The sequence below is a fragment of the Somniosus microcephalus genome, unplaced genomic scaffold, assembly GCF_052327205.1.
Source record: "Somniosus microcephalus isolate GS21.2 unplaced genomic scaffold, FLI_Smic_1.0 scaffold760, whole genome shotgun sequence".
Classification (NCBI taxonomy): Eukaryota; Metazoa; Chordata; class Chondrichthyes; order Squaliformes; family Somniosidae; genus Somniosus; species Somniosus microcephalus.
In genome coordinates, this window is record NW_028225947.1 from 3,903 (window position 1) to 31,063 (window position 27,161).

General features: G+C 46.0%; 1 long non-coding RNA gene across 1 annotated transcript; it reads right to left on the minus strand.

Moving 5' to 3' along the window:
- LOC147081144 (uncharacterized) lies at window positions 1-26,999 on the minus strand. Its single transcript, XR_015076819.1, has 3 exons — window positions 26,815-26,999; window positions 1,143-1,239; window positions 1-61 (listed from the first exon to the last, which is right to left on the minus strand). It is a non-coding gene; the product is annotated as an uncharacterized LOC147081144 (long non-coding RNA).
- Window positions 27,000-27,161: the final 162 nt, after the last annotated feature.

A 27,161-nucleotide genomic window follows, 5' to 3' on the forward strand; every position in this document is an offset into this window, starting at 1 on the left:
CTCTGGAGAGTCCCTTCAGAAGACCCCTCTTTCTGAACTTCGCCTGGAGACATCTGTGCACCTGCCACATACAACAAAGAGTTCAAGTTAGTTATAAGAAATGGTCAGAAAGTTAAACTTAAAACAACACTACCAACAACTTGAAAGAACACTAACTGCTGGCATTTACAGTATACAAGCACTGTCCATGTACACGAAAAGATCTCAAAGTACTTAACATTAAAGGGACAAAACAGTGGCTGATGACCAGGAGAATAAAAAAGTGAAAAACAGAGGGTAAACCTAGTGTAAAGAAGTACTTTAAAACTTAAAGACCATGGAATTGGGTTATACGAGTTAGTGCTGCCTGCTTTACAATAGAAATCTGTCTCTTAAAAAAGTTCAAAAATAACCAGTTTTGTAGATCTACAATTGGAATGTTAAAGCCAATACTGATGGTGACAATATCGGCTGATCCAAGGAACAAACCCCTCCCCACATACAACATGGCCACAGTGCATTGCTACTGTTTCCCTAGCAACTGGTCATTCTCCCTGATTCAAGGTTCTTGTTTTGCCTCAAACACAACCAAAGCCAGCCCATCAAATGCAACAAGCTTAGGGAGGGAATTAGAGAGCTTAGGGATCTGATGGCTGAAGGCACAGCCGCCAATGGTGGGCTGAAGGAAATCGGGGATGCACCAGAGGCCAGATTTGGTGAAACGCAGAGTTTTCGTAGGGTAGCAGGGCAGGAGGAGGTTCCAGAGATAAGGAGGGGTGAGGCCATGGAGGGATTTGAACACAAGGATGAGAATTTTAAATTTGAGGCGCGTAGGTCAGCGGGCACAGGGGTGATGGGACAACAGGACTTGGTACAAGCTAGGATACGGGCAGCAGAGTTTTAGATAAGTTCAATTTATGGAGGGTGGTAGCTGGCCAGTAGAGCACTGGACTAGTCGAGTCTGGAGGTAACAAAGGCATGGATGAGGATTTCAGCAGCAAATGGTCTGAGGCAGGGATGGAGACGGGCGATGTTACAGAGTAATTTAGATGCTCTTGTTATAACAGATAAAGAAGATATAGAGAGAGTCCATGATATTTCGATAAATAGAATGCTGAACAAAATACAGCTATATAGTTTTGTGCAATTGATGTTTTATTTACCATGTAATGAGGTCGACAAATAAGGTGATGCGGGATACATTTCTGATGTTTTTCCAGTCTTCAACAGTCAGGTACTGAATGAAGAGTGGATGAAGATCTGTTAAAAAAAATAAACATACACAAACAATTCAGGTTTACTCTTAATAATTCACCTGGAGTATTATCCCTTAACAAAACCCTTGGCCACGGTATCAAGTCTAGCCAAGAGCTATACTCTTGTCTTTTTGTATCCCAAATCCACAAATGGCAACAGGAACATCTGTCTACAAATTGCTAGCTTCTCCAGGATTTATCAGCTACCATACCAGGAGAATAACTGGCAAGATTCTGGATAGAACAATTTGTTGCAGCACACCTCAGATTCCAGGATGGTGCTGATTTGCAACGCCACTTCAGAGAATTAAAAAAACAAGAAACAATGAAAAAGATACAGCAAGGAAGAAGCCAGAGAACACAAAATTGCACTCTGTAAATAATTACCTCATGTGATGAAATATATGCCTTCATCAGCCCATGTGTTTTACCTGCTTGTATTGTGTGAACCGCCCCCTTTTGTTCCTATTGTGTGTATTGGCTACGCCCCTGTCTTTTGCCATATAAAGGTCTCAAGAGCTGTATGAGTCATTCCTACCAGACGCCCGATGTGGGAAGACCTGTAATGCTGCAATGTTCTTAGTGATTAAAAGCCTTAGTTGAATCCTTTAAACTCCTTGGCCTAGAAATTGAGTGCCCTTAGCGCCGATTTTGCGGCGCTAGAGGGCCTAGCGCTGCAATTGGCGCCGGCGCCGAAATTGCCTGGGGCCCTTCCGCCGCGGTAGACCGGTAGCGCTGCGCCGGCACCGATGAAGTCATCAGTGTGCGCAGCGTCCCGGTTGCCATGCCGACGGGCCCCAGCGCCGAAATTCAGTTGCGGCCGCCTCGCCCGTGGCAGCCGCAACTAAGACTCTGGCAACAGAGTCTTACAAGTCTTTGCGCCGGCGCATTAAAGGCCCCACGGCGGCCGGCCGCTTTCCCGCCAGCCGCCTGGCCGCAGCTCCCTCCCCGGACTTCCCCCCCCCCCCCCCCGGACTTCCCCCCCCCCCCCCGGAACAGAAGCAAGCCCGGCACTTGTCCGAGGTGCCGGGCTCATTTTTAAAAAGATTTTCGCGGGCCGCGGCCGGGTGCAGGCAGCTCCTCCTTAAGGGAAGGAGGAGGCCTGCACTTCCCGAGCCTGCCGCACCGCATCGGGTGCCGCAGCGCCGGAATTGCGGCGCGAAACGGCAGTTAGCGCCGATTTACCGCCGCAAAGACCCTTCAGTAGCGCCGGCAGCCGTTTGGGCGCGGCCCTGCTGAATTTTTGGCGCGCGCAGGGGGACTTAGCGCCGGCACTAACTTCCGGCGCTAAAGCCCTGGCTAAGCCAAAACTCAATTTCTAGGCCCTTGTCTTTGAGTTATTGAAGGCACATCAATTTTAATCACTAAAACACCAGGATGGATCGACTCCTGAAACCAGAGCGCTTGGATCTGGACCCCCATGCCTCAGACGCAGCCACACAGTTCGGACACTGGTTCCAATGCTTCGAATTTTTCATTGCAAACTCATCCACCACCGCTACCGGAGACATGAGACTGGGAATCCTGCGAAACTGGGTGAGCCATCGGTCTCCCCTCTCATCCAAGATGCCACCAGCTACGGGGATGCCTGCACCATTCTGAAGGCCCACTACGTGCGGCCAATAAACGAGGTGTACGCCAGGCATCTTCTGACTACTCGCACGCAGCGGCATGGTGAGTCACTAGAGGACTTTATACTAAGCCTAAAAGTACTGGGCAGAGACTGTAACTGTAAGGCCGTGTCTGCCATCGTGTACACAGAGGAGCTGATTCGAGACTCCCTTATTGCGGGCCTCAGTTCAAATTACATTCGGCAGAAACTGTTTGAAAAGGAGGGACTGGACTTAAAACAGGCTATAGACATAGCGCAATCGCTGGATATGGCCCAGAAGAACTCTGAATCCTGTTCTCCAGGCCACGCGGCCCACTCCGCCTCGTGCGCGCCGTGGGGGCCGCCATCTTGGAAGCCATCTTCACCTCCCAGGTCTCAGGCCAGCCCAGCACCATCGGAGCCCCAGCCTCCACCCAGGAGCCCCACTACTGCCGCGATGCATCGGGGCCCGAAATGCTACTTCTGGGGCCAGGACAAACACTCCAGGCATCTGTGCCCAGCGAAGGGCACCACCTGTTTTAAATGCGGGAAGAAAGGACATTTCAGCAAAGTCTGCAGAGGGAACCCCGCCTCCAACTCCACCACTGCCGCGTGCGCGCCGTGGGAGCGGCCATCTTGGAAGCCATCTTGTCCACCCTCATGGAGTCCACCATCTTGCCCCGACTACACGGACCTCCAGGACCCACTGGTGGCCTCGATCACAGTGGATCAGTCCAGGCCGCATCCATTGTCTAAATCGATGATGGACATAGAGGTAAACGGGAACAAGGTTAAATGCTTGATTGACTGCGGGAGCACCGAAAGCTTCATTCATCTTAGCCTGGTAAAACGACTTGCACTAACGATAGGCCCCACACAGGGCAAAATCGCCATGGCCGATAAGACTCATACCTCAAAAATTACAGGTTTCTGCGCAGTTATGTTGTTGGTAAAAGGCAATGATTACAGAGATTTTAAACTATTGATAATGCCAGATCTCTGTGAGCGTGATCTTGGGTCTGGACTTCCAGTGCCACCACCAAAGTATTACGCTTACCTACGGTGGGTCCTAGCCGCCCCTCACAGTGTGCGGTCTGGCTACCCTGAAGGTCAAGCCGCCCTCTCTGTTCACCAACCTCGCACCCAACTGTCGACTCATAGCGACCAAGAGTAGGCGGTACAGCTGGGAGGACAGACGGTTCATTGCGTCGGAAGTAGAAAGACTCAAGCGGGAGGGTATCATCGAATGCAGTACCAGCCCGTGGCGCGCCCAGGTAGTAGTAGTTAAGGGTAGCGAAAAGAAGCGGATGGTGATAGATTATAGCCAGACGGTTAATCTATACACCCAGCTAGATGCCTACCCTCTGCCCCGCATAGCGGATATGGTTAACCAAATCGCGCAATACCGGGTGTTTTCCACCATCGACCTAAAATCGGCATACCAGCAGCTCCCCATTAGGCCGGAGGACCGTCCATACACCGCCTTCGAGGCGAACGGACGTCTCTACCACTTCCTCAGAGTCCCCTTTGGGGTAACGAACGGGGTCTCGGTCTTCCAGTGGGAGATGGACCGCATGGTCGATGAGAACCAGTTAACAGCCACCTACCCATACCTAGACAACGTCACCATCTGCGGCCACGACCAGCAAGACCACGACTCGAACCTCGCGAGATTTCTGAAAACCGCCCTCAGACTCAATCTCACCTACGAGGATAAGTGTGTCTTTAGCACCACGCGCCTCTGTATCCTGGGCTGCATGGTGGAAAACGGGGAAATCGGTCCGGACCCCGACCGATTGCGCCCCCTACGGGAGCTACCCCTACCAAACACCCCCAAGGCCCTGAAAAGGTGCCTGGGGTTCTTCTCCTATTACGCCCAATGGGTCCCCAATTATTCCGACAAGGCCCGTCCCCTCCTGAAATCAACGTCCTTCCCGCTCACGGCCGAGGCCCACGCCGCCTTCAACAGCATTAAACACGACATTGAGAAGGCCGCGCTGCGGGCAGTGGACGAAAACATCCCTTTCCAGGTCGAAAGCGATGCGTCCGACTTCGCTTTAGCAGCCACCCTCAACCAGGATGGGCGGCTCGTAGCCTTTTTCTCAAGAACCCTCCAAGGGCCCGAGATCAGGCACTCCTCGGTAGAGAAGGAGGCCCAGGCCATAGTGGAGGCAGTGCGGCACTGGAGGCACTACCTAGCCGGCAAACGCTTCACCCTGCTTACCGACCAGCGGTCGGTAGCCTTCATGTTTAACAACAGAGGGGGAAGATCAAGAACGACAAAATTCTCAGGTGGCGGATCAAACTCTCCACGTTTCAGTACGACATAATATATAGGCCGGGGGCCCTCAACGAATCCCCCGGCGCCCTATCACGAGGGAGGTGTGCCAGCATCCAGGGGGGACAGGCTACAGGGCCTCCACAATGGCCTCTGCCACCTGGGGGTCATCCGGCTATTCCACTTTATAAAATCCCGTAACCTGCCCTACTCCATCGAGGAGGTCCGGTCTATGACCAGGGACTGCCGCACTTGTGCGGAATGCAAGCCCCGTTTTTTCAAGCCCGACCGAGCCCACCTTATCAAAGCTACACGGCCATTCGAGCGCCTGAGCTTGGATTTCAAGGGACCACTCCCCTCCACCGACCACAATGTGTACTTTAACATTGTGGACGAGTACTCCCGCTTCCCATTCGCCTACCCCTGCCCAGATATGACCAGTGCCACGGTCATCAAGTGCCTCGGCAACCTGTTTTGCACGTTCGGCATGCCCAACTACATCCACACTGACAGGGGGGCGTCGTTCATGAGCGATGAACTGCGCCAATACCTGCTGTCAAAGAGGATAGCCACGAGTCGGACCACTAGTCATAACCCCCGGGGTAATGGGCAAGTGGAGAGGGAGAACGCGACAGTGCGGAAGGCGGTCACCTTAGCACTAAGGTCTAAAGGCCTCCCCACCTCCCGCTGGCAGAAGGTCCTCCCAGACGTACTCCACTCGATAAGGTCGCTACTGTGTACTGCTACTAACGCCACTCCTCACGAGAAAATGTTTGTTTTTCCCCGCAAATCAACCTCAGGAGTATCCCTACCCTCGTGGCTCTCCACCCCAGGGACAGTCCTGTTACGGAAGCATGTGAGGGGCCACAAAACGGATCCCCTCGTGGAGGCAGTACACCTACTCCACGCAAACCCACAGTACGCGTACGTCAAGCACGCCGACGGGCGTGAAGACACCGTGTCCATAAAGGACCTCGCCTCGGCAGGAAGCGACGACGACGACCCATCACCACCACCCCCAGAAGAACCTCCACCATCCCCAGAGGTATCCTCACCACCCCCAGAAGTACCTGCAACACCCCCAGCACATGGGTATGCCCAGGAGGGCACCACGGACCCCCGGTCGGAACCCGAGGTACTGTTGCGACGTTCAGGAAGGACTATCACACCCCCGGACAGACTAAATCTGTAGAAGGGGTGAATGTGATGAAATATATGCCTTCATCAGCCCATGTGTTTTGCCTGTGTGTTTTACCTGCTTCTATTGTGTGAACCGCCCCCTTTTGTTCCTATTGTGTGTATTGGGTACGCCCCTGTCTTTTGCCATATAAAGGTCTCAAGAGCTGTATGAGTCATTCCTACCAGATGCCCGATGTGGGAAGACCTGTAATGCTGCAATGTTCTTAGTGATTAAAAGCCTTAGTTGAATCCTTTAAACTCCTTGTCTTTGAGTTATTGAAGGCACATCACCTCACAACCTTGGATCAAAAATATTTCCTATATCCACCCAAGCGAGGATGCATTCAGAAGCATGTTGAAAGGGTTTAGCAGATTCTATCCCTCTTTTTGGTATCTTTACATCAGGAACAGATGGGAGAGGGGAGAGGGACAATGTGGGGATGAGCCTGTCATCCATCTCCTTCTGGAATGTGCCTTTGCAAAGAAGGTCTGGAAAGAGATGCAGCGGTCTTTGTCACGGTCCATCTCGAGCAGCTCGGTAACACAGGACTCTGTGCTCTATGGACTGTTCCCAGGGACGCACACCGAGACAAACATCAACTGCTGCTGGAGGACCATCAACTTGATGAAAGACGCCCTTTGGTCTGCCCGAAACTTGCTGGTCTTCCAGAGTAACCATGGTGGGGAGATGCCGGAGTTGGACTGGGGTGGACAAATGTAAGAAGTCACACAACACCAGGTTATAGTCCAACAGCTTTATTTGAAATCACAAACTTTCGGAGCGCTGCTCCTTCATCAGGTGAAGTGGAGAAATGCATAAAGACACAGCTTATATAGTCAGAGAATCATGTCAGATGTTTACAGGTAATGTTTCCAACTGCCATTTATCACACCTCGGCAGAGAGATAATCACAGCAATCAAAGGTGTGAATGGTGTCCAAACAGGTCAGTCAGGAAAACATTACATCGAAGAACAATGAGGTGGGGGTCACAAGGGGTCAAATATTGCAGATGCTGGGGTCTGTATGAAAAACAAAAAAAAACAAAAAACATTTTTTTTGCTGGAAATCACAGCAGGTCCGGCCGCATCTGTGTAGAGAGAACAAGCCAATGTAGACTCGAGTCTGGATGACCCTGCGTCAGGTGGGGTTACATGTAGCGTGACATGAACCCAAGATTTCGGTTGAGGCCGTCCTCATGGGTGCGGAACTTGGCTATCAGTTTCTGCTCGACGATTTTGCGTTGTCGTGTGTCTCGAAGGCCGCCTTGGAGAATGCTTACCCAAAGATCGGAGGCTGAATGTCCTTGACTGCTGAAGTGTTCCCCGACTGGGAGGGAACACTCCTGCCTGGTGATTGTTGCGCGGTGTCCGTTCATCCGTTGTCGCAGTGTCTGCATGGTCTCGCCGATGTACCATGCTCCGGGGCATCCTTTCCTGCAACGTATGAGGTAGACAACGTTGGCCGAGTCACATGAGTATGTACCATGTACCTGGTGGGTGGTGTCCTCACGTGTGATGATGGTATCTGTGTTGATGATCTGGCATGTCTTGCAGAGGTTGCTGTGGCAGGGTTGTGTGGTGTCGTGGTCACTGTTCTCCTGAAAGCTGGGTAATTTGCTGCGAACGATGGTCTGTGAGGTTAGGCGGCTGTTTGAAAGCGAGTAGTGGAGGCGTGGGGATGGCCTTAGCGAGGTGTTCGTCGTCATCAATGACATGTTGAAGGCTGCGAAGAACATGGCGTAGTTTCTCCATTCCGGGGAAGTACTGGATGACGAAGGGTACTCTGTTGGTTGTGTCCCGTGTTTGTCTTCTGAGGAGGTCTATGCGATTTTTCGCTGTGGCCCGTCGGAACTGTCGATCGACGAGTCGAGCGTCCTATCCCGTTCTTACAAGGGCATCTTTCAGTGTCTGTAGGTGTCCATCGCGTTCCTCCTCGTCTGAGCAGATCCTGTGTATTCGCAGGGCTTGTCCATAGGGGATGGCTTCTTTAACGTGGTTGGGGTGGAAGCTGAAGAAGTGAAGCATCGTGAGGTTGTCCATGGGCTTGCGGTAGAGTGAAGTGCTGAGGTGTCCGTCTTTGATGGAGATTCGTGTGTCCAGGAATGAAACCGATTCTGAGGAGTAGTCCATGGTGAGTTTGATGGTGGGATGGGACTTGATGTTATCATGTAGTCTTTTCAGTGATTCTTCGCCGTGGGTCCATAGGAAGAAAATGTCGTCGATGTATCTGGTGTATAGCGTTGGTTGGAGATCCTGTGCAGCGAAGAAGTCTTGCTCGAACTTGTGCATGAAGATGTTTGCGTATTGGGGTGCGAATTTGGTCCCCATGGCTGTTCCGTGTGTTTGGGTAAAGAACTGGTTGTCGAAGGTGAAGACATTGTGGTCAAGGATGAAGCGAATGAGTTGCAGGATGGTGTCTGGAGATGGGCTGTTGTTGGTGTTGAGTACTGAGGTTCCTGACTGACCTGTTTGGACACCATTCACACCTTTGATTGCTGTGATTATCTCTCTGCCGAGGTGTGATAAATGGCAGTTGGAAACATTACCTGTAAACATCTGACATGATTCTCTGACTATATAAGCTGTGTCTTTATGCATTTCTCCACTTCACCTGACGAAGGAGCAGCGCTCCGAAAGTTTGTGATTTCAAATAAAGCTGTTGGACTATAACCTGGTGTTGTGTGACTTCTTACATTCTTCCAGAGTAAGGAGTTGTCCACGACCGAGTGTTGCAGACTGGCACATTCCAAGGTCCAGGAGTACATGCTGAGGGACGCAAAGGCATGATGAGGAAGGGCCACAGTTTAAGGCACGATGAGGAAGGGCCACAGTTTAAGGCCCTCCTGCCACTGTACAGCGAGGGGCTGGAACCAGTATAAAAAAAAACCTCAGGCCGTATGACGCAGAAATGCTTAAATGAAAATGTACTTGGAATCTGTTTGTGTAAATAGAGTACTGCATTCATCTGTATTATGCTATACATAATAGGATTTGCGAATTGTATTGTAATGTTTTTTAACAAGTATTGAAATGTATAATGAAAATGTATTGCAATTTGTCTCTGTAAATTAAATGCCATGTTGTATTGTACCACATGAAATGTGATGTGGACTGTACTGTAATGTATTTGAACAGATTTTTATGAATAAATATATTTTTGAAACAAAAAAATGGGGAGGGGGACAATGTAGATTCACATCAGATTCTCTGGCAGTCTGGTAGGACTTGTTTTGATCTTGGGTAGGATAAGAGAGAAAAGGGAAACTGTGCATGAAATCCTTAGTAACTGTGTACAATTTGATAATAATCTACTTCCTCCCCGTCTGGAGAGGTAGACTTTGAATTCACAGCTTAAGAGTCTGATTTTGGGGTGAAGGTGGCAACATGCTGCAGACACGTTTACCCAGCTGAGTGGCACCCTCCTCATCTTTTGACAATCGGTACCTCTTGACCAATCTGCAGATCTTTGGCATCAATTTGCTGAAAACCAGTTCGGAACCAATATGTAGCTCAAAAGGTTTATTTTTCCAGCCTTACTTCCACCTCTAAGATGGATATTGATAGCAGGCAGCCAGAACAGATAAGGTAAGTGAATTGTTTTAAGCTTCAAACAAGCTGGCGGAAAATATAAAAACTAACTCCAAAAGCTTTTATAAATATATCAAAAGGAAAAGACTGGTGAAAACCAAAGTTGGTCCATTGCAGTCAGATACGGGGGAATATATAATGGGAAATAAGGAAATGGCAGATCAACTAAATGCATACTTTGGGTCAGTCTTTACGAAGGAAGACACAAAAAACCTCCCTGGGATATCGGGAAAAATAGGGACATTGGCAAAGGAGGAACTGACGCAAATCAATATCTCTAAGGATATGGTGTTAAGGAAGCTAAAGGGATTGAAGGTGGACAAATCCCCAGGGCCTGATAACATGCATCCTAGGGTACTGAAGGAGGTGGCCCTAGAGATAGCGGATGCACTAAGGATGATTTTTCAGAATTCATTAGACTCGGGAACAGTGCCGATGGATTGGAGGGTAGCTAAGGTTACCCCACTATTCAAAAAGGGGGGTAGGGAAAAAGCAGGTAATTACAGACCTGTAAGCCTTACATCAGTTGTGGGCAAAATGCTGGAGTCCATCATTAAGGATGAAATAGCGGAGCACTTAGCAAATGGGGACAGGATAGGACAGAGTCAACATGGATTTACAAAGGGTAAATCGTGCTTGACTAATCTATTGGAATTTTTTGAGGGAGTAACTGGTAGAATAGATGGGGGAGAGCCAGTAGATGTGGTGTACCTGGACTTCCAAAAGGCCTTCGATAAGGTCCCACATAAAAGATTAGCATGGAAAATTGAGGCTCATGGGATAAAGGGGAAAGTTTTGGCGTGGATAGGGAACTGGCTGTCAGATAGAAAACAGAGAGTTGGAATAAACGGCTCATTTTCTGAATGGCAGGCAGTAACAAGTGGGGTACCACAGGGATCTGTCCTGGGCCCCCAGCTGTTCACAATTTACATTAATGACCTGGATCAGGGAGTCGGATGCAGCATTTCCAAATTTGCAGACGACACTAAACTAGGAGGGGGGGTGGGCTCAGAGGAAGAGACCAGGAAGCTCCAGAGCGATTTGGACAGACTGGGCGATTGGGCGGATAAATGGCAGATGCACTATAATGTGGACAAGTGCGAAGTTATCCACCTTGGGTGCAGGAACGGGAGGGCAAATTATTATTTAAATGGCAATAGATTGGGAGAGGGGGAAGTACAGAGAGACCTGGGTGTTCTTGTACACCAGTCACTGAAGGCGAGCATGCAGGTGCAACAGGCGGTCAAGAAGGCAAACGGTATGCTGGCCTTCATAGCAAAAGGGTTAGAATACAGGAACAGGGATACCTTGCTGCAGCTGTACAGGGCACTGGTGAGACCACACCTCGAGTACTGTGTACAGTTTTGGTCGCCTCATCTGAGGAAGGATGTTCTTGCCATGGAGGGGGTGCAGCGGCGATTCACCAGGCTGATACCAGGAATGGCGGGAATGACCTATGAGGAGAGACTATGTAGTTTAGGGATGTACACACTGGAGTTTAGAAGATTGAGAGGGGACCTCATAGAAGTGTATAAAATTCTGACAGGTCTAGACAGACTGGATGCAGAAGGAATGTTTCCCTTGGCGGGTGAGAACAGAACTAGAGGACATAATTTAAGGATAAGGGCTAAACCATTTAGGACAGAGATGAGGGGGAATTTCTTCACTCAGAGAGTGGTGAACCTGTGGAACTCATTGCCACAGAGGGCAGTGTACGCCAGCTCATTAAATATATTTAAGAGGGAATTAGATATATTTCTACGGGCAAAAGGGGTTAAGGGTTACGGAGAGAAGGCGGGGACGGGATACTGAATTAAAGGATCAGCCATGATCTCATCGAATGGCGGAGCAGGCACGAAGGGCCGAATGGCCTACTCCTGCTCCTATCTTCTATGTATGTATCTATGTATAAAGGGCAGCATAGATTATTAGCTATAAAATCAATGAGAGAGAGAGAACAGGGGAAAAAAAAGTAGACGATGTCAAGCACAAGTTTTTCATTTATTTCTAATTACGCAAAATTGTGATTTGCTTTTATCGGGTTACTGCAGCAATAAATTTCTCTCTCTTTACAGCCTCATGTTAGCTGACATTGTACAAAACCAGTAGGCTCAGGGAGACAGGAATTTCCCTGGACCCACAAGCAGTTTAAGGGTTAAGGTTATAGGGGCTAATCCAGGAATTTAAAAAAGTTAACATTTACAAAACAAATGTATTTACTCATGCAGATAGAAATCCTAATGACTGATTTCTGACTCATCGGATTTAGTACAAAGGGCGTTTAACTTTGAGCGATGTGTAAAGCAGTGATAGCAAATTATCCGTGTATTATAAACATTTAATTTACCATTCCACTGAAGTCAAAAGAAGGGAAAATCGGGCAAGGTGAAGAATAGACTGCCAATTCGATACCGTCCATTTTATGCCATTGCCCAAAATTAAAATCACCCCAAACGAGGTCGATTATGAATGGCTTCACCGGGCGTAAGCCTGTTTGATACCCTGCAGCTAGCCCAGCAAATTGAAAATTGGCCAGAGCCTCAAAATCACGGCCGCCACTTCAGCGGCGGAATGGGCAGCCAACCAGCAGACTCAGCCTGTCGACTGTCCAAAGGTCAAAATCTACCCCCTTCACTACAGCACTCAGTCACTTCTGAGACAACCCACCATGACTTTAGTGGGTGGATGAAGACATATAATGCTCATGTTCTGAAAGCCCTCTTCCTATAGCTGGGGCTCTTTTCTCTAGAAAATAGAAGACTGAGGGGTGACCTGATAGAAGTCTTTAAAATTATGAAAGGGTTTGATAGGGTAGACGTAGAGAAGAGGTTTCCTCTTGCAGGCGAGACCAGAAGTTGGGGCCATAAATATAAGATAGTCACCAATAAACCCAATAGAGAATTCAGGAGAAAATTCTTTACCCGGAGAGTGGTGAGAATGTTGTACTCGCTACCACAGGGCGTAGTTGAGGTGAATAGCATAGATGCATTAAAGGGGAAGCTAGAAAAACATGAGAGAGAAAGGAATACTGTAGAAGGATTTGCTGATAGGGTTAAATGATGAGGGGTGGGATGAAACTCGTGTGGACCAGTTGGGCCAAATGGCCTGTTTCTGTGCTGTAAATTCTGTGTAATCCTATGTATAAATCTCCAAACACTTTGGGGTAAAAATTGGGTAGCTAATTTTAGCGCCCCGAAAAAGTTACCGCCCCCGCGGCCGATTTTCCCAGGTAGCGCCCTGAGAGGGAGGAGGGGCGCTACTGGAAGCGCCGCAGCCCTCTTGGGACACTGCGAGCCAATATCGCGCCACAACGTGCCGCGGTACTGCAGGCCTTCCTCCCCTTATTAAAGGGGAGGGGCCTGGTGCAGCACGTCCCGGCGCCCAGCTAGGCCACCAGGGATCGGGAGTGATGGCAAATGAGGCCGGCACGCAAGGAGTGCCGGGCTCACGGAGAGCAGTCGGCACCCCGCAAGGGGTGGGGGGGGGGGGGCAGGTGCTGGCAGGCAGCCAGCAACAAAAATGGCTGCCCGCCACCTCCCCTTTAACTAGCGCCGCCCCGGCCGCAGGTAGGCCCCCCTGACCCCGTCGGACATAGCATCTGGCAGTAAGTCGGGAGGCGCCACCCAATATTACAGCCGGGGCGCGAGCGGGGCGCTGCGCGCGGCGATGATGTCATCGCCGGCGGCGCAGCGCCACCGCTAACCTCCTGCTGAATTTCGCGGGAGGCGTTAGCGGCACCGTGCCCAGGCGCTAGTTGATTTGGACGGGAGGCGCAAATCAACCGAATTTAGCCCCCTTTTTAAGAGTGTTGGACAATCTTTATAACCTTCCAGGTGATTAGCATGCCGCTTCAAAAACAGAGCAACTTGAGTCTGATATTTAATCTTGGTCAATAGCACGGGATGCTTTCCAACACGGGATAACGTCTCTAAATTCCCCAATACTTAACATGTTTTTATTTATAGAACAGCTGCACATTCCCATGAACGGCACATACAGACAAATCCCCCAGGACTACCTCCTTTCAGACAACATCCGACACAATCCAAAGCTGTGCAGACAGAATGAGGTCATTTCAAGTTAACATTCCTTCTTGGCCAGTCCTTGCTCCAGTAACAATTTATGTTGCGCATGCAGTTTCCTTTATATTTTATTAAAGCAGCTTATTCTAGTTATTAACTTTAAACCTTCCTAATTTTAAGGAAGCAAATGTTATAATCAGTTCGGTTTAGAACCTTCGAGGTGCTGTCAACTCCTAATATTCAGTTCAGAATCATTGGGGGAGAAATTGGGTGGAGCCGCAAACGGGGCGCCAAGCTCGCCTGGGCGCCGGATTTAGTGCAGCGATCGGAGCAGTTGCGACCGCCGGAAATTCAGCTTGAACGCCCCAAGAGGGACACGGGGCGAGGCTCGAGGTGCTCCGCGTCCCTCTTAGGGCGCTGAAACTGAATATCGCAGCGCAACGTGCCGCAGCGCCACACGCTGCGGCACGGCGCGCTGCGGTACTGCAGGCCTTCCTCCCATTCTTAAGGGGGAGGGGCCTGCACCAGCACGATGAGCGATCGCGAGTGCCAGCAAAAGAGCCCGGCACCGAGGAGAAGTGCCGGGCTCTCGGAAAACAGCCGGCACTGCCGCGGGGGGGAGATCAGGAGGCCGGGGATGGAGGTGCTGGCAGGCGGCCGCCGAAAAAACGGCCGCCCTTCACCTCCACCTTAATTTGCGCCACTGCCACCACAAGTAGGCCCTGTGAACCGGGCGCGATTAGTGAACGGTGCTACAGAGGTGGGCGCTACCGAATATCGAGATCGGGGCGGTAGCGGGGCGCTGCGCACACCGATGACATCATCGGTGGCGGCGCAGCGCAACAGGCTAACACCGCCATTAGCGCCCCAGCTAAATATCACGGGAGACGTGGCCAGTGGCGCTAAAGCCACTGAGTGCCCTCTTTAGGCGCTAACTGGTGGCGCAGCCCACCGAATTTCTAGGCCATTGTTTTTTTTACAAAACTTCATGAGCCACTGTACTTCTACAGTTGAATTTTGCTGTGGTGGAACCTATTCTAACACAAACTACAAAAGAACCATACTTCTAGATAAAACTTGCTTTTCCCTCTGCCTCCTCTGTAAATCCACTGGTTCAAAGAGTCTTCTTTAGAAAGATTTATTAACCACACATTTAATTAAACCATTCTTACAGATTTAGCAAATTCAAAACAGATTTTGTTGCCTTCATCCGACTGCTGTTGGTGGGACATTGCTGGCACAAGAACAGCTGCTGTATTTGCCTACATAAGTCTCTGCACGTCATTGTACGAAAAGTTTTGAAGTAGTATAATATTAAAGTCAATTATTGATTGGTGAACGGTCAAGTGATGACTGGGAAATGCATCAGTTCATAATCACAAAGATTGCTGTAAATACTGAGGCTGCTCACATTGCCAGAATTGTTTACAACACGTTTTGAATGCGGGTGTTCACCTCAGGATTTTACTGCATTAATTACATAGAACGTAGAGTACAGAAAGAGACCATTCGGCCCAACTGGTCCACGCCGGTGTTTATGCGCCACACAAGCCTCCTCCCACCCCTCCTCATCTAACCCCATCAGCATAACCTTCTATTCCTTCTGCCTCATGTGTTTATCCCGCTTACCCTTAAATACATCTATGCTATTCGCCGCAACTACTCCATGTGGTACTGAGTTCCACTTTCTAACCACTCTCTGGGTAAAAAAGGTCCTCCTGCATTCCCTATTGGATTTATTAGTGACTATCTTATATTTATGGCCCCTAGTTTTGGTCTCTCCATAAGAGGAAACATCTTCGCTACGTCTAATTGGTTTTTAGAAATGCCCCGGTCGCTGATCCTCGAGGAGTTAACGTGACGTCACTCAGCTGCAGTTCATCTGCAGCACTGGATTTAAATTTCAGACATTTCCTTCTGCCAAAGCCAGCCGCTTTTATCCCAGATTAGTCTACAATTATTACTGAATGCACACGGACAAAAACAAAGACCAGCAAGGATCTCATCACTAGAATAGTCTCGTTTTCAGAAGGAAACGTGGTAGAGGAATCGCCATAGTAACTCCTTTGATTACAATGACTGAAACTTACTACCCAATCTCAACCTTCAAAGCCAGCTGTGCAAAAAGCAGCAACAGGTCAACCTTCAAAGCCTGCATTGAAATATTATTTAGCATAATATAAACCATCACAGTTCCCCAAGATGTAAACACATCGGAACATGTTAAATGTTATTTAAATTTGACATTCTGAGGAACGGTTTGGCAGCTGATGTCCAAAAGTTTTACCTTCTTTCTAAATTAACGGAAGGGTCTTTCAGATGGTTTTCACAATCAGCACCAATGAGATTAGGCTGCACTGAGAATGTAAGAACATAAAAAATAGGAGTAGGAATAGTCCACTCGGCCCCTTGAGCCTGCTCCGCCATTCAATAAGATCATGGCTGATCTTGGGCTCAAAGCCTCTTCCCAGCCCGCTCCCCATAACCCTTCACTCCATTATCTTGCAAAAATGTGTCTATCTCCACTTTAAATGTATTTAAATGACCCAGCCTCCACAGCTCTCTGCGGCAGAGAATTCCACAAATTTACAACCCTCAGAGAAGAAGCTCCTCCTCATCTCAGTTCTAAAAGGGCGACCCTTTATTCTAAAACTGTGCCCCCGAGTTCTAGATTTCCCCACAAGGGGAAACATCCTCTCTGCATCTACCCTGTCGAGTCCCCTCAGTATCTTATATGTTTCGATAAGATCACCTCTCATTCTTCTAAATTCCAATGAGTATCGGGCCAACCTGCTCAACCTTTCCTCATAAGTCAAACCCCTCATCCCTGGAATTAACCTAGTGAATCATCTCTGAACTGCCTCCAATGCAAGTATATCCTTCCTTAAATAAGGAGACCAAAACTGTACGCAGTACTCAAGGTGTGGTCTCAGCAGGACTTCCCTGCTTTTATACTCCCACCCCTTTGAAATAAAGGCCAACATTCCATTTGCCTTTTTGATTACTTGCTGTACCTGCATGTATAGCAAAATCAGTAATATATAGATAATTAAAGAAAGACTTGCATTTATATAGCACCTTTCACGACCTCAGGACGTCTCAAAGCACTTTACAGCCAATGAAGTACTTTTGAAGTGTAGTCACTGTTGTAATGTGGGAAACGCGGCAGCCAATTTGCACATAGCAAGCTCCCACAAACAGCAATGTGATAATGACCAGATAATCTGATTATAGATTACAGAATTATGGTTAGGATGTGTGATTTGGTGCAGCACATCCTGTGACAAATGTCACGAATTTCTACTCTTAACATGAGTAGCACAATTTGCTAACCAAGCACTACAATCTTACAGAAAAAGTCCCAGAGCCAATGGAAATGGTGTTTTCCAAGAGGATCCGAATTATTTGCTTGCTGCAATAAACCACTTGTTTATATGTAGAAGGCACAATATTCCCTTGTAAAATGCAGTGAATCAAGTCTCGATACCAATTCTGTTTTAAATTGTATTAAACGTTTTAGCACAAGCGGAGACCATTCGGCCCATCAATCCCCCTCTCTCAGGGTAGCCCAACATCTTTTGTGATCCCCGTGACAACCACTGCCAGCAAAATCAAAAAACTTCAATGAAAATGGCAGCAAACTGTTCCTATCAACTTCACTTCTATATATTGCATAGACACGTGGAGACTGTTACAAGAATGAACACAGCTCAAGACTGAGACATTAATAAACTGTTTGAGTTAATCTTTTGCACTTCATGACATCGACTTCTTGCTGACGTATTGCCTTAGCACAGTCTCCAACCTATTAATTATATTTTATGCAATGTCCCCTGAATAATAAAACTTTAATCTCATCAGAGTCTAGAAATTACTGTCAGTAATGTTATCGCATGAGTGAGGTCATATCAGATTCCTTTTGCTGCTATTTTAATGAAAGAGTTTATCTTAACACTTAAATTATTGGAGAGAGGAATTTGACACGAGTGCATTAGGAATTTGTATGGTAACAGTAATGTCTACTCTTATGCATTTCAATGTAAAAGTTCTACTGTACCACAACAATCAGTAGCCTGAGGTAAAGGCCAAGATTTTCTAACCAGCAAGAACCTACTTATTTTACAATTGTCACTCTGTTGGCTGTAAGGGTTACCACTGGTATTAACACTGACTGGAAAATTCAAGACTAATTACTCGTTAAGACTCTAAGGTTACTGATGATCAATTAGTGGTGCAATAATAATTCAGGCATCATTTTACATAAAATGACATAAAATTTACAGTACAGAAACAGGCCATTCAGCTGAACTGGTATGTACCAGTGTTTATGCTCCACACGAGCCTCCTCCCACCCTACTTCATCCAACCCTATCTGGTTATTTTGACACTGACATTTTCTAGACTGTGAGTGAACAGTATGGAGTTATGAGCTGCTCGTGCTACTCTCTTCAAGCAGAGCATGTAGGCTTAAAAGTGCACTGTTATTTGGCCTCCAACTGTGGGTGAAATATTAAAAATTAGGAAGGAAACGATAGGTTAGGCAACTCTGTATTAACGTTAAAAACTTGAAAGTAAAATTGACCACTAAAGAAAATTCAAATTGTTTTCTGGAAAACTGAAGTCACACTGTGTATCTTTCGAAAACTGCTTCAAACTGGCACAGGATATGCAGTATATCTGTCCTGTGGGTAACTGGGCACATTTTGTTCTGACGTATATCCTGATAAAGAATTTTTTAAAATTCTACCAGCAATTTAACACAGGAATGTAAAACTTGCAATGACTCAATTACGTCACTTCTGTACAATGAGTTTATTTTTTATTTTTTTTTAAAAGACATTGCACTTCAGCCTTTTAAAGTAGCTTCAGATTGTTTATTTTCAAATGTAAGCCTACACTATTTAATATAAGATGAGCTCAGTGGTTACCACCGGAAATAGCTCTCCATTTCTGCTTTGTTCAGCAAGTTTGCAACTGAAAGGGGAAGAACTAAGATTAAAAAAAGCATTTAGCTGATGAATGTAAAATTAGCCCTACAGCATTACACAGCACTTCTACTGTTCTGATCTATAGGGGGGAATTTTAACACGGGTGAGATTGGGTGCGAGTGGGAGGTTAAATGGGCAAAAATTCCAAACGTGTCAAGCAGCCGGCTCCAACACGCCGATGTCCGAGTTTTACTGAGGCAGGACAAGAGGCAAGCAGCCAAGCCGCTCCCAGGAGGCGGGTTGGTATTTTAAATATGTTAATGAGGCTGGAAGCTTTGGAATTAACCTGCTTTGCCGGTTATATAGTGGCCGGCTGGATTTCCCAGGTCTCGGGAAAGCCGGCAGCTGCAGCGAGGCGAGGACAGCCTCGGGATCACTCTTTGTGCGCCAGGAGGAGCAGCTGGGCTTCCTCCTGCACCCCCACGTTCCCCCACCATCATACCTAAACCCCCCACCCCCTCCCGCCCGGGATCAGACCCCCCACAACCCCCACCGGGGTCAGAGATCGAACCTACCTGGTCCTGCGACCTCCCCCAGAATGCTTCCCGCCCGACTGGAAGCCAAGCCTGTCAATCAGGCTGACTTCCGGGCGGGGAACCGGCCAGGGCCAAGAGTCACATGCTAACATGTGGCGAAACGAAGAATTCCGGATTTTCCATCCGAAACTCCAAGCCGGCCTACACAGCCCCGCCTCAGTAAATATCCAGTCCATATTCTCCACTCTTTTCAGACAGACACTAAACAAGAATCATAGGATTACATAGGATATATGGCATAGAAACAGGTCATTCGGCCCAACCAGTCCCTGCTGGCGTTTATGCTCCACTCGAGCCTCCTCCCGTCTTTCCTCATCTAAATCAATCAGCATAACCCTCTATTCCTTTCCTCCTCATATGGTTGTCCAGCCTCCCCTTAAATGCATCTATACTATTCGCTTCAACGGCTCCCTGTGGTAGCGAGTTCCACATTCTCACCACTCTTTGGGTAAAGAAGTTTCTTCTGAATTCCCTTTTGGATTTCTTGGTGACTATCTTATATTGAGGCCTCTAGTTATGCTCTTCCCCACAAGTGGAAACATTCTCTCTGTATCCACTCTATCAAACCTCTCAGAATTTTAAAGACCTCAATTAGGTCACCCCTCAGCCTTCTTTTTCAAGAGAAAAGAGACCCAGTCTGTTCATCCTTTCCTGATATGTATACACTCGCATTTCTGGTATCATCCTTGTAAATCTTCTCTGCACCCTCTCCAATGCCTCTGTATCCTTTTTATAATATGGCAACCAGAACTGCACGTAGTACTCCAAGTGTGGTCTAACTGAGGTTCGATACAGGTTTAGCATAGCTTCCCTACTTTTCAATTCTATCCCTCTAGAAATAAACCCTAGTGCTTGGTTTGCCTTTTTTATGGCCTTGCTAACCGGTGGCGCAACTTGTAGTGATCTGTGTATTTGTACTCCGAGATCCCTTTGTTCCTCGACCGCACCTAGACTCGCACCCTTCAAGTGATGTGACCTCCCTATTCTCCCTATCAAAATGTAATCTCACATTTATCTGTGTTGAACTTCATTTGCCAATTATTTGCCCATTCTGTAAGTTTATTAATGTCCTCCTGTAATTTGTTGTAGTCCTCCTCAGTATTGACTATCCCCTCCAATTAGGTATCATCTGCAAATTTAGAAATTGTGTTTGATTCCAAAGTTTAAATCGTTAATGTAAATTGTGAACAGCAGTGGTCCCAGCACTGATCCTTGTGGAACACCACTACCCACCTTCTGCCACTGTGAATAGCTACCCTTTACCCCTACTCTCCGCTTTCTGTCTTGAAGCCAGCTAGCTATCCATTCTGCTACTTGTCCCTGACTCCGCATTCTCTAACCTAGTTCTTCAGTCTATTATGGGGTACCTTATTGAAGGCCTTTTGAAAATCTAGATAAATTATATCTACTGCATTACCATTGTCTACTCTCTCTGTTACCTCTTCAAAAAATTCAATAAGGTTGGTCAAGCAAGATTTTTCCCTTTTGAAATCCATGCTGACTATTCATTATTTTACTTTCTGTTTCTAGATGTTCTTGTATTGTCCCCTTTAGTAGAGATTCCATTATTTTTCCTACTACCGATGTTAAGCTGACTGGTCTATAATTCCCTGAACATGTTCTATCCCTTCTTAAATATAGGTATTATGTTAGCTGTCCACCAGTCCTCTGGCACTACACCTTTTTCTAACGAATTATTAAATATTTGTAGTAATGCCTCTGCTATCTCTTCCCTAGATTCTTTTAAAATGCATGGATGCAATCCATCTGGACCATGGATTTTATCCTCTTTGAGTTTGATTAGTTTATTTAATATATCCCCTTTTTTATTTTAAATGCACTTAACTCATTACTCATCTCATCATCCAATGTCATGTCCACCTGGTCCATCTCCCTGGTAAATACCGAAGCAAAATAATGATTTAATATTTCCACCATCTCCCTATTGTTACCTGTGGTATTGTCCTGTCTATCCCTTAATGGCCCTATTCCCATCCCAACCTTCCTTTTTTTAATTGATGTGCCTGTAAAATATTTTACTATTTTGTTTTATGTTCCTTGATAACTTAATTTCATAGTTCCTCTTTGCCCTCCTAATTGATTTTTTTGACTTCTCTCCTAATCCCTTCATATTCTCTCTTATAATGCACTCCTTTGCTGTCTATGTACTTAATGTATGCTTCTTTCCTTACCCTCAATTGTTCCCTTATGTCTTTATTCATCCATGGAGTCTCATTAGTGTTTAGTTTGTTCTTTCCTTTTAGCGGAATATATTTTTCCTGCACTCTGTTGAACACAGTTTTAAATGTTTCCGTTTGTCGTTCTACATCATTGTTTGCCAATATTGTTGCTCATTTTATCTTCCCAAGTTCCATTCTCAGCCCCTCAAAAATCAGCTTTTCTCCAATCTATTAACCTGTTTTTTGTCATACTTATGTCCTTCTCTATTGTCATCTTAAAAAGTGTATTATATTATGGTCACTATTGCCTAGATGTTTCCCTACTTTTACTTCTCTTATCTGCTCTGGCTCATTCCCCATAACTAGATCCAATAGCTAATCCTCCCTTGTTGAGCTTTTTACATATTGGGTTAGAAAGGAGTCCTGTACACATTGTAGGAACTCCATTCCCTTATCCTCTTTACCTACCTCTTCTGTCCAATTAATATCGGGGTAGTTGAAATCCCCCATGATAATTATTCTATGTTTTTTACTAATTTCTCTAATTTGTCTACATATTTCTTCCTCCACCTCCCTTCCACTATTAGGTGGTCTGTAGACTATGCCTATTAGTGTGATTGATCCCTTACTATCTTTTATCTCTATCCATATGGATTCTATTTTTGTCTTGCTGATATCTACTTCCTTTTTTCTGCTGCCATTATGTTATCCCTAATAAGTACAGCTACTCCACCTTCCCCTTTTCCCTCTCTATCTTTTCTAAATGTTATACCCTGCAATGTTTAATTCCCAGTCCTGATTTTTCTGTAACCATGTCTCAGTAATCCCTACTATGTCTGGTTCCTCCCAATGCATGATTGCCTCCAGCTCCCCTGTTTTATTACAGACACTGTGTGCATTGCTGTACAGACAGTTTAGCTCATTTTTAATAGGATTTCCTCTCACTTTATGTTTAACCATCTTTTTAGATCCTGTTCTTTAACTTTATTTGCTCCCTTGCCGTCAATGTCCTCCCTTACTTTATTCTTTCCTTTGCTCACTTTTCCTGTTTTGTTTATATTTAGGCTGCTTACATTTCTTGTAGAGCCCTCCCCCCTTCTTACTAGTTTAAAGCCTTTAAATCATTGATGATACATACTTAATCTGCAGGAGTTTCAGGCAGCCCAAAGTTCCTGGAGCATGCAATTACTTTGAAACTCCACGTAAACAATTGTGATCATGCTCACTGTCAGGGTATGTTTGTACAGCAATAAAAACCACAGCAGACATCAGCATCTATAATAACAAAAGATAGATGAATCTTTGGGGTGTAGACTCAGTTCTGATGAGAGGTTTACACCTAAAATGTTAACCTGTCTCTTCTCTTTTTAGATGTTTGTACGCATTGTGTATTTGCCGCATTTTCTGTTTTTTTCTTTTTACACCTGTAAAGGAAAGGAAACCCTTTACACCAAATCTCTGCAATAATGTCTATTCCTGGTAATTTGCTTTTTGAATTAAAAAAATTTAATAATTTGATTGAGCAATGTAAATGACACAGCAAAGTGGGAGTTTACAGCAACAACTTGTATTTATATAGCGCCTTTAACGTAGTAAAATGTCCCAAGGCGCTTCACAGCAGTGTTATTAGACAACAATTTGATTCGTGCTAAAATGAATTATCATGAATTAAGCGGAGCAGACTGTATGCTTTACCAGTTCCATTTTAGTTAGGGTACAAAATTTAAATTGACGCTGTCATACACTATTCAACTTAAAACAAACCTGGTAAAGCAGCTTACAAAATACCGTACTAGACAGTAATCCTCCTTAACCAACCACACGCATTTTAAAATGCATGATGATGACAGGTTTGAAAACAGTGTCCCAAGATCCTCCAAAATGCTGATTTGTTCATTTTACAGTGTAATCTAAAAGACCTCACGTCTACATATTAGCCACCTTACATTAAATTAAAGATTCAGATTCAAATGTGTAATGGGAGCAACCACCTGCATTTATATAGTGCCTTTAACGTAAGAAAAAGTCCCAAAGCATTTTACAGAGGAGGAAGGAGTGGGCAACAAACCTTTGCAGGAGACTTGGGATGAGGTAACTGAAAGTTTGGTTGAAGAGATGTGTTTTGAGAAAGATTTTGAAGGTGGGGGGAGAAATAAAAGGGGACAAAGGTTTGAGGAGGGAATTTCCAGAGAGTAGGGCCAAGGTGGCTGAAGGCTGTGCCACCAAAGGTGCAGAGGGAGGGATGATGCATTCTACTTCCAACATTATAATAACAAATTAAGAGTCAGGTTGATCTGAAATTCGGTGATCTGTTGTAGGAAAATACTTAATTGCACGAGAAACATAATGCCCTACTATGACAATGCACGAACTTCTGATGGAGTGAAATGCTTTCCTGTAGTATATTACCAAATTTCAAAAATATTCAACTACTGCTGCAATATTTTGCTTGTTATGTAATGCCACACAATTAATGTACCACCTTGTTATAATGAGCTGTAAATAATGCAAACCCACTTGTAACACCAGTTTCTAAATGGGGTCCTGCACTGAAAAAAATACACTATGTCTGTATACATGGGAATATAGTGAACTGATTGTGTTCTCCTTAGCTCCAAATAGGTGCCCTCCGCTCTGTGATTGGACTGGATGACAGTGCAGCTCATAGGATCATTAGGAACAGGAGTAGGCCATTCAACCCCTCGAGCCTGCTCCCCCATGATTGATTTGCACCTACCTGCTCATTCTAGGAACATAGGACCACAGGAAAATAGAAACAAGAGCAGATCATTTAGCCCCTCGAGCTTGTTCCGCCATTCAATGTGATCATGGCTGATCTGTGACCTAACTCCATATACCCGCCTTTGCCCCATATCCCTTAATACCTTTAGTTAACAAAAATCTATCAATCTCAGATTTAAAAGTAACAATTGACCCAGCGTTTGTGGAAGAGAGTTCCAAACTTCACTACCCTTGGGGGAGTGCACTCACCTGCTCCTGCCCTCCCAACTGTCCTAAGCTCTCCCTTCACAGGCTCAAATCTGTGCCCTCTTGTCCTGATGCCTTGACATATCTGAAAGTAATGCCCCTTGTTTCCTTTCTTTTTTTTTTATTTGTTCCTGGGATGTGGGTGTCGCTGGCAAGGCCAGCATTTATTGCCCATCCCTAGGTGCCGTTAAGAAGGTGGCGGTAGTGAGCCGCCTTCTTGAACCGCTGCAGTCCGTGTGGTGAAGGTACTCCCACAGTGATGTTAGGGAGGGAGTTCCAGGATTTTGACCCAGCGACGATGAAGGAAAGGCGATATACTTCCAAGTCAGGATGGAGTGTGACTTGGAGGGGAACTTGGAGGTGGTGGTGTTCTCATGCACCTGCTGCCCTTGTCCTTCTAGGTGGAAGAGGTTGCGGGTTTGGGGGGTGCTGCTGTAGAAGCCTTGGCGAGTTGCTGCAGTGCATCTTGTAGATGGTACACACTGCAGCCACAGTACGCCGGTGGTGGAGGGAGTGAATGTTTAAGGTGGTGGATGGGGTACCAATCAAGTGGGCTGCTTTGTCTTGGATGGTGTCAAGCTGCACTCATCCAGGCAAGTGGAGAGTAGTCCATCACTTCCTTCCTTACTTGTGCCTTGTAGACGGCTTTGGGGAGTCAGGAGGTGAGACACTCACCACAGAATACCCAGCCTCTGACCTGCTCTTGTTGCCACAGTATTTATGTGGCTGGTCCAGTTAAGTTTCTAGTTAATGGTGACCCCCAGGATATTGTTGGTGGGGGATTTGGCGATGGTAATGCCATTGAATGTCAAGGGGCAGTGGTTAGATGCTCGAAAGTTACCTGCCACTTATCAGCCCAAGCCTGAATGTCATCCAGGTCTTGCTGCACACGGGCATGGACTGCTTCATTATCTGAGGAGTTTCTCAATCATAACATCCCTGGTTTCTCTATAGTGACATCCCTGGGAACTGCTCAACAGAAGCAAGATGCTTTCCAACCCCAGTGGAGATGGGGAAATTCAGCATATGGACTGAGCGCATGAATCTTAATAGCCTGGCAACTGGTACAGCAACACATGCCCAAACATGTATGAAAGATTATGTTGTCATTTGTACATCTGTTGCGCTGATGTAGACAAAACAGTTTCACGTATTAGTATTTCATAGATTTATTTTAATTGCCTGGCCAAGGTGTTCTTTTTTGTTGCCCATCCAGGAAATATTAGCAGTGGCAGGTTGCAAGGCCATTTAAACACACGAAATGATGTATATTTTAAGAGTGAATCCACATCAAAATAAGTGCACTTTAAAATCTCAATGACGTCACCTGATAATTACTGATAAACGGCAGGACTGTTGTTTTGTTTAGCAAAATCAGAAGCTAAGCAATTAAAAGCTTAACAAAATGTTAACGCTGAAATGCACTGTAATAAAAATACTCTAACGTTTTCTATTGTTTTAAAGAAATTATTACAATGTTTAATGAGAAATTTGACACAAAAACAGCAGAGCGTTTGATAATGAAATTATGTTGCAGGAAATACTGGTCGTGCTACTATAGATGATGACTACCTGGTTGCTTACAAAACAATAATTGAGGCGCTTTAGATGACATCTTAAACTGTAAGAGCAAAACAACAAAGAGTTGGCAATGATAATCTGGCGATCTCAATTGTTTTGAAGTCACTTACCGCGCCTTTTTAAAAGGTGTTGTGCAGAAATTGGGGCGATCTTATTCCGCTTTGAACAGTGCAGTCACTAACTGCCAGTACATTTTCTGTTGGTACATTCCATGTCTTTGATTCATAATGACAGTCACACTGAGGGATTAGCGATTGTAAAACAACTTTCCCAAGACATGTACATGATTAGCACTTGATCACTGCTGTATTCTGTACCCAAAAATAATAACCTGCTCATTTCTATACCATACAATCCAGCATTTAAAAAGTGAAACCCAAGAAATGGATTAAACACACAAGCCTTACATGAAATTTCTACTGAAAAAAAAAAGTTTCTCCAAATATCCTTATATAAGTTATATATATATGTTGTCAATTTATCTGACTTCGGTTACTAAAAATCAACAAACTGCTTTCTAGAGGAGATATTAATCTAAAATAATTGGGGAGCCTGGCCAGTGGGGTTGCTGGTTGAGACAAGCCCAGTCTCAGACCGTTAGATACAGACCAATAGAGATTTTACAAGGCTCACTCCAGTTTACTCACTCTGTCAGCCTCCCACCTCTTCTCTGGGCTCAGCTCTTTCCGCTTTTTCACCGCGACACACCGTGCACGCACACAGTAAGAGCTGGCTGGTAAAAGTGGGTTCTTGCATTTGTGCTGAAGCGGATGCTGCGAGTCCTTGTTATCTTTCAAAGTACTGCCGATATTTTAGCCTGGCACGCGCAACCGTTCCCACCTCCCGGCTCAGCGCGCCGCAGGTCCTAATGCCCCAGAAATTGAAAGGCTGTGTGTCACTTAAGGAGCAATATATATTTCGCTTCAAAGGAAATGAAAGTTTCTTTTTCTCAACAGAATTAGGTGCTGAAATCGATTCAAAATATATTCGATCA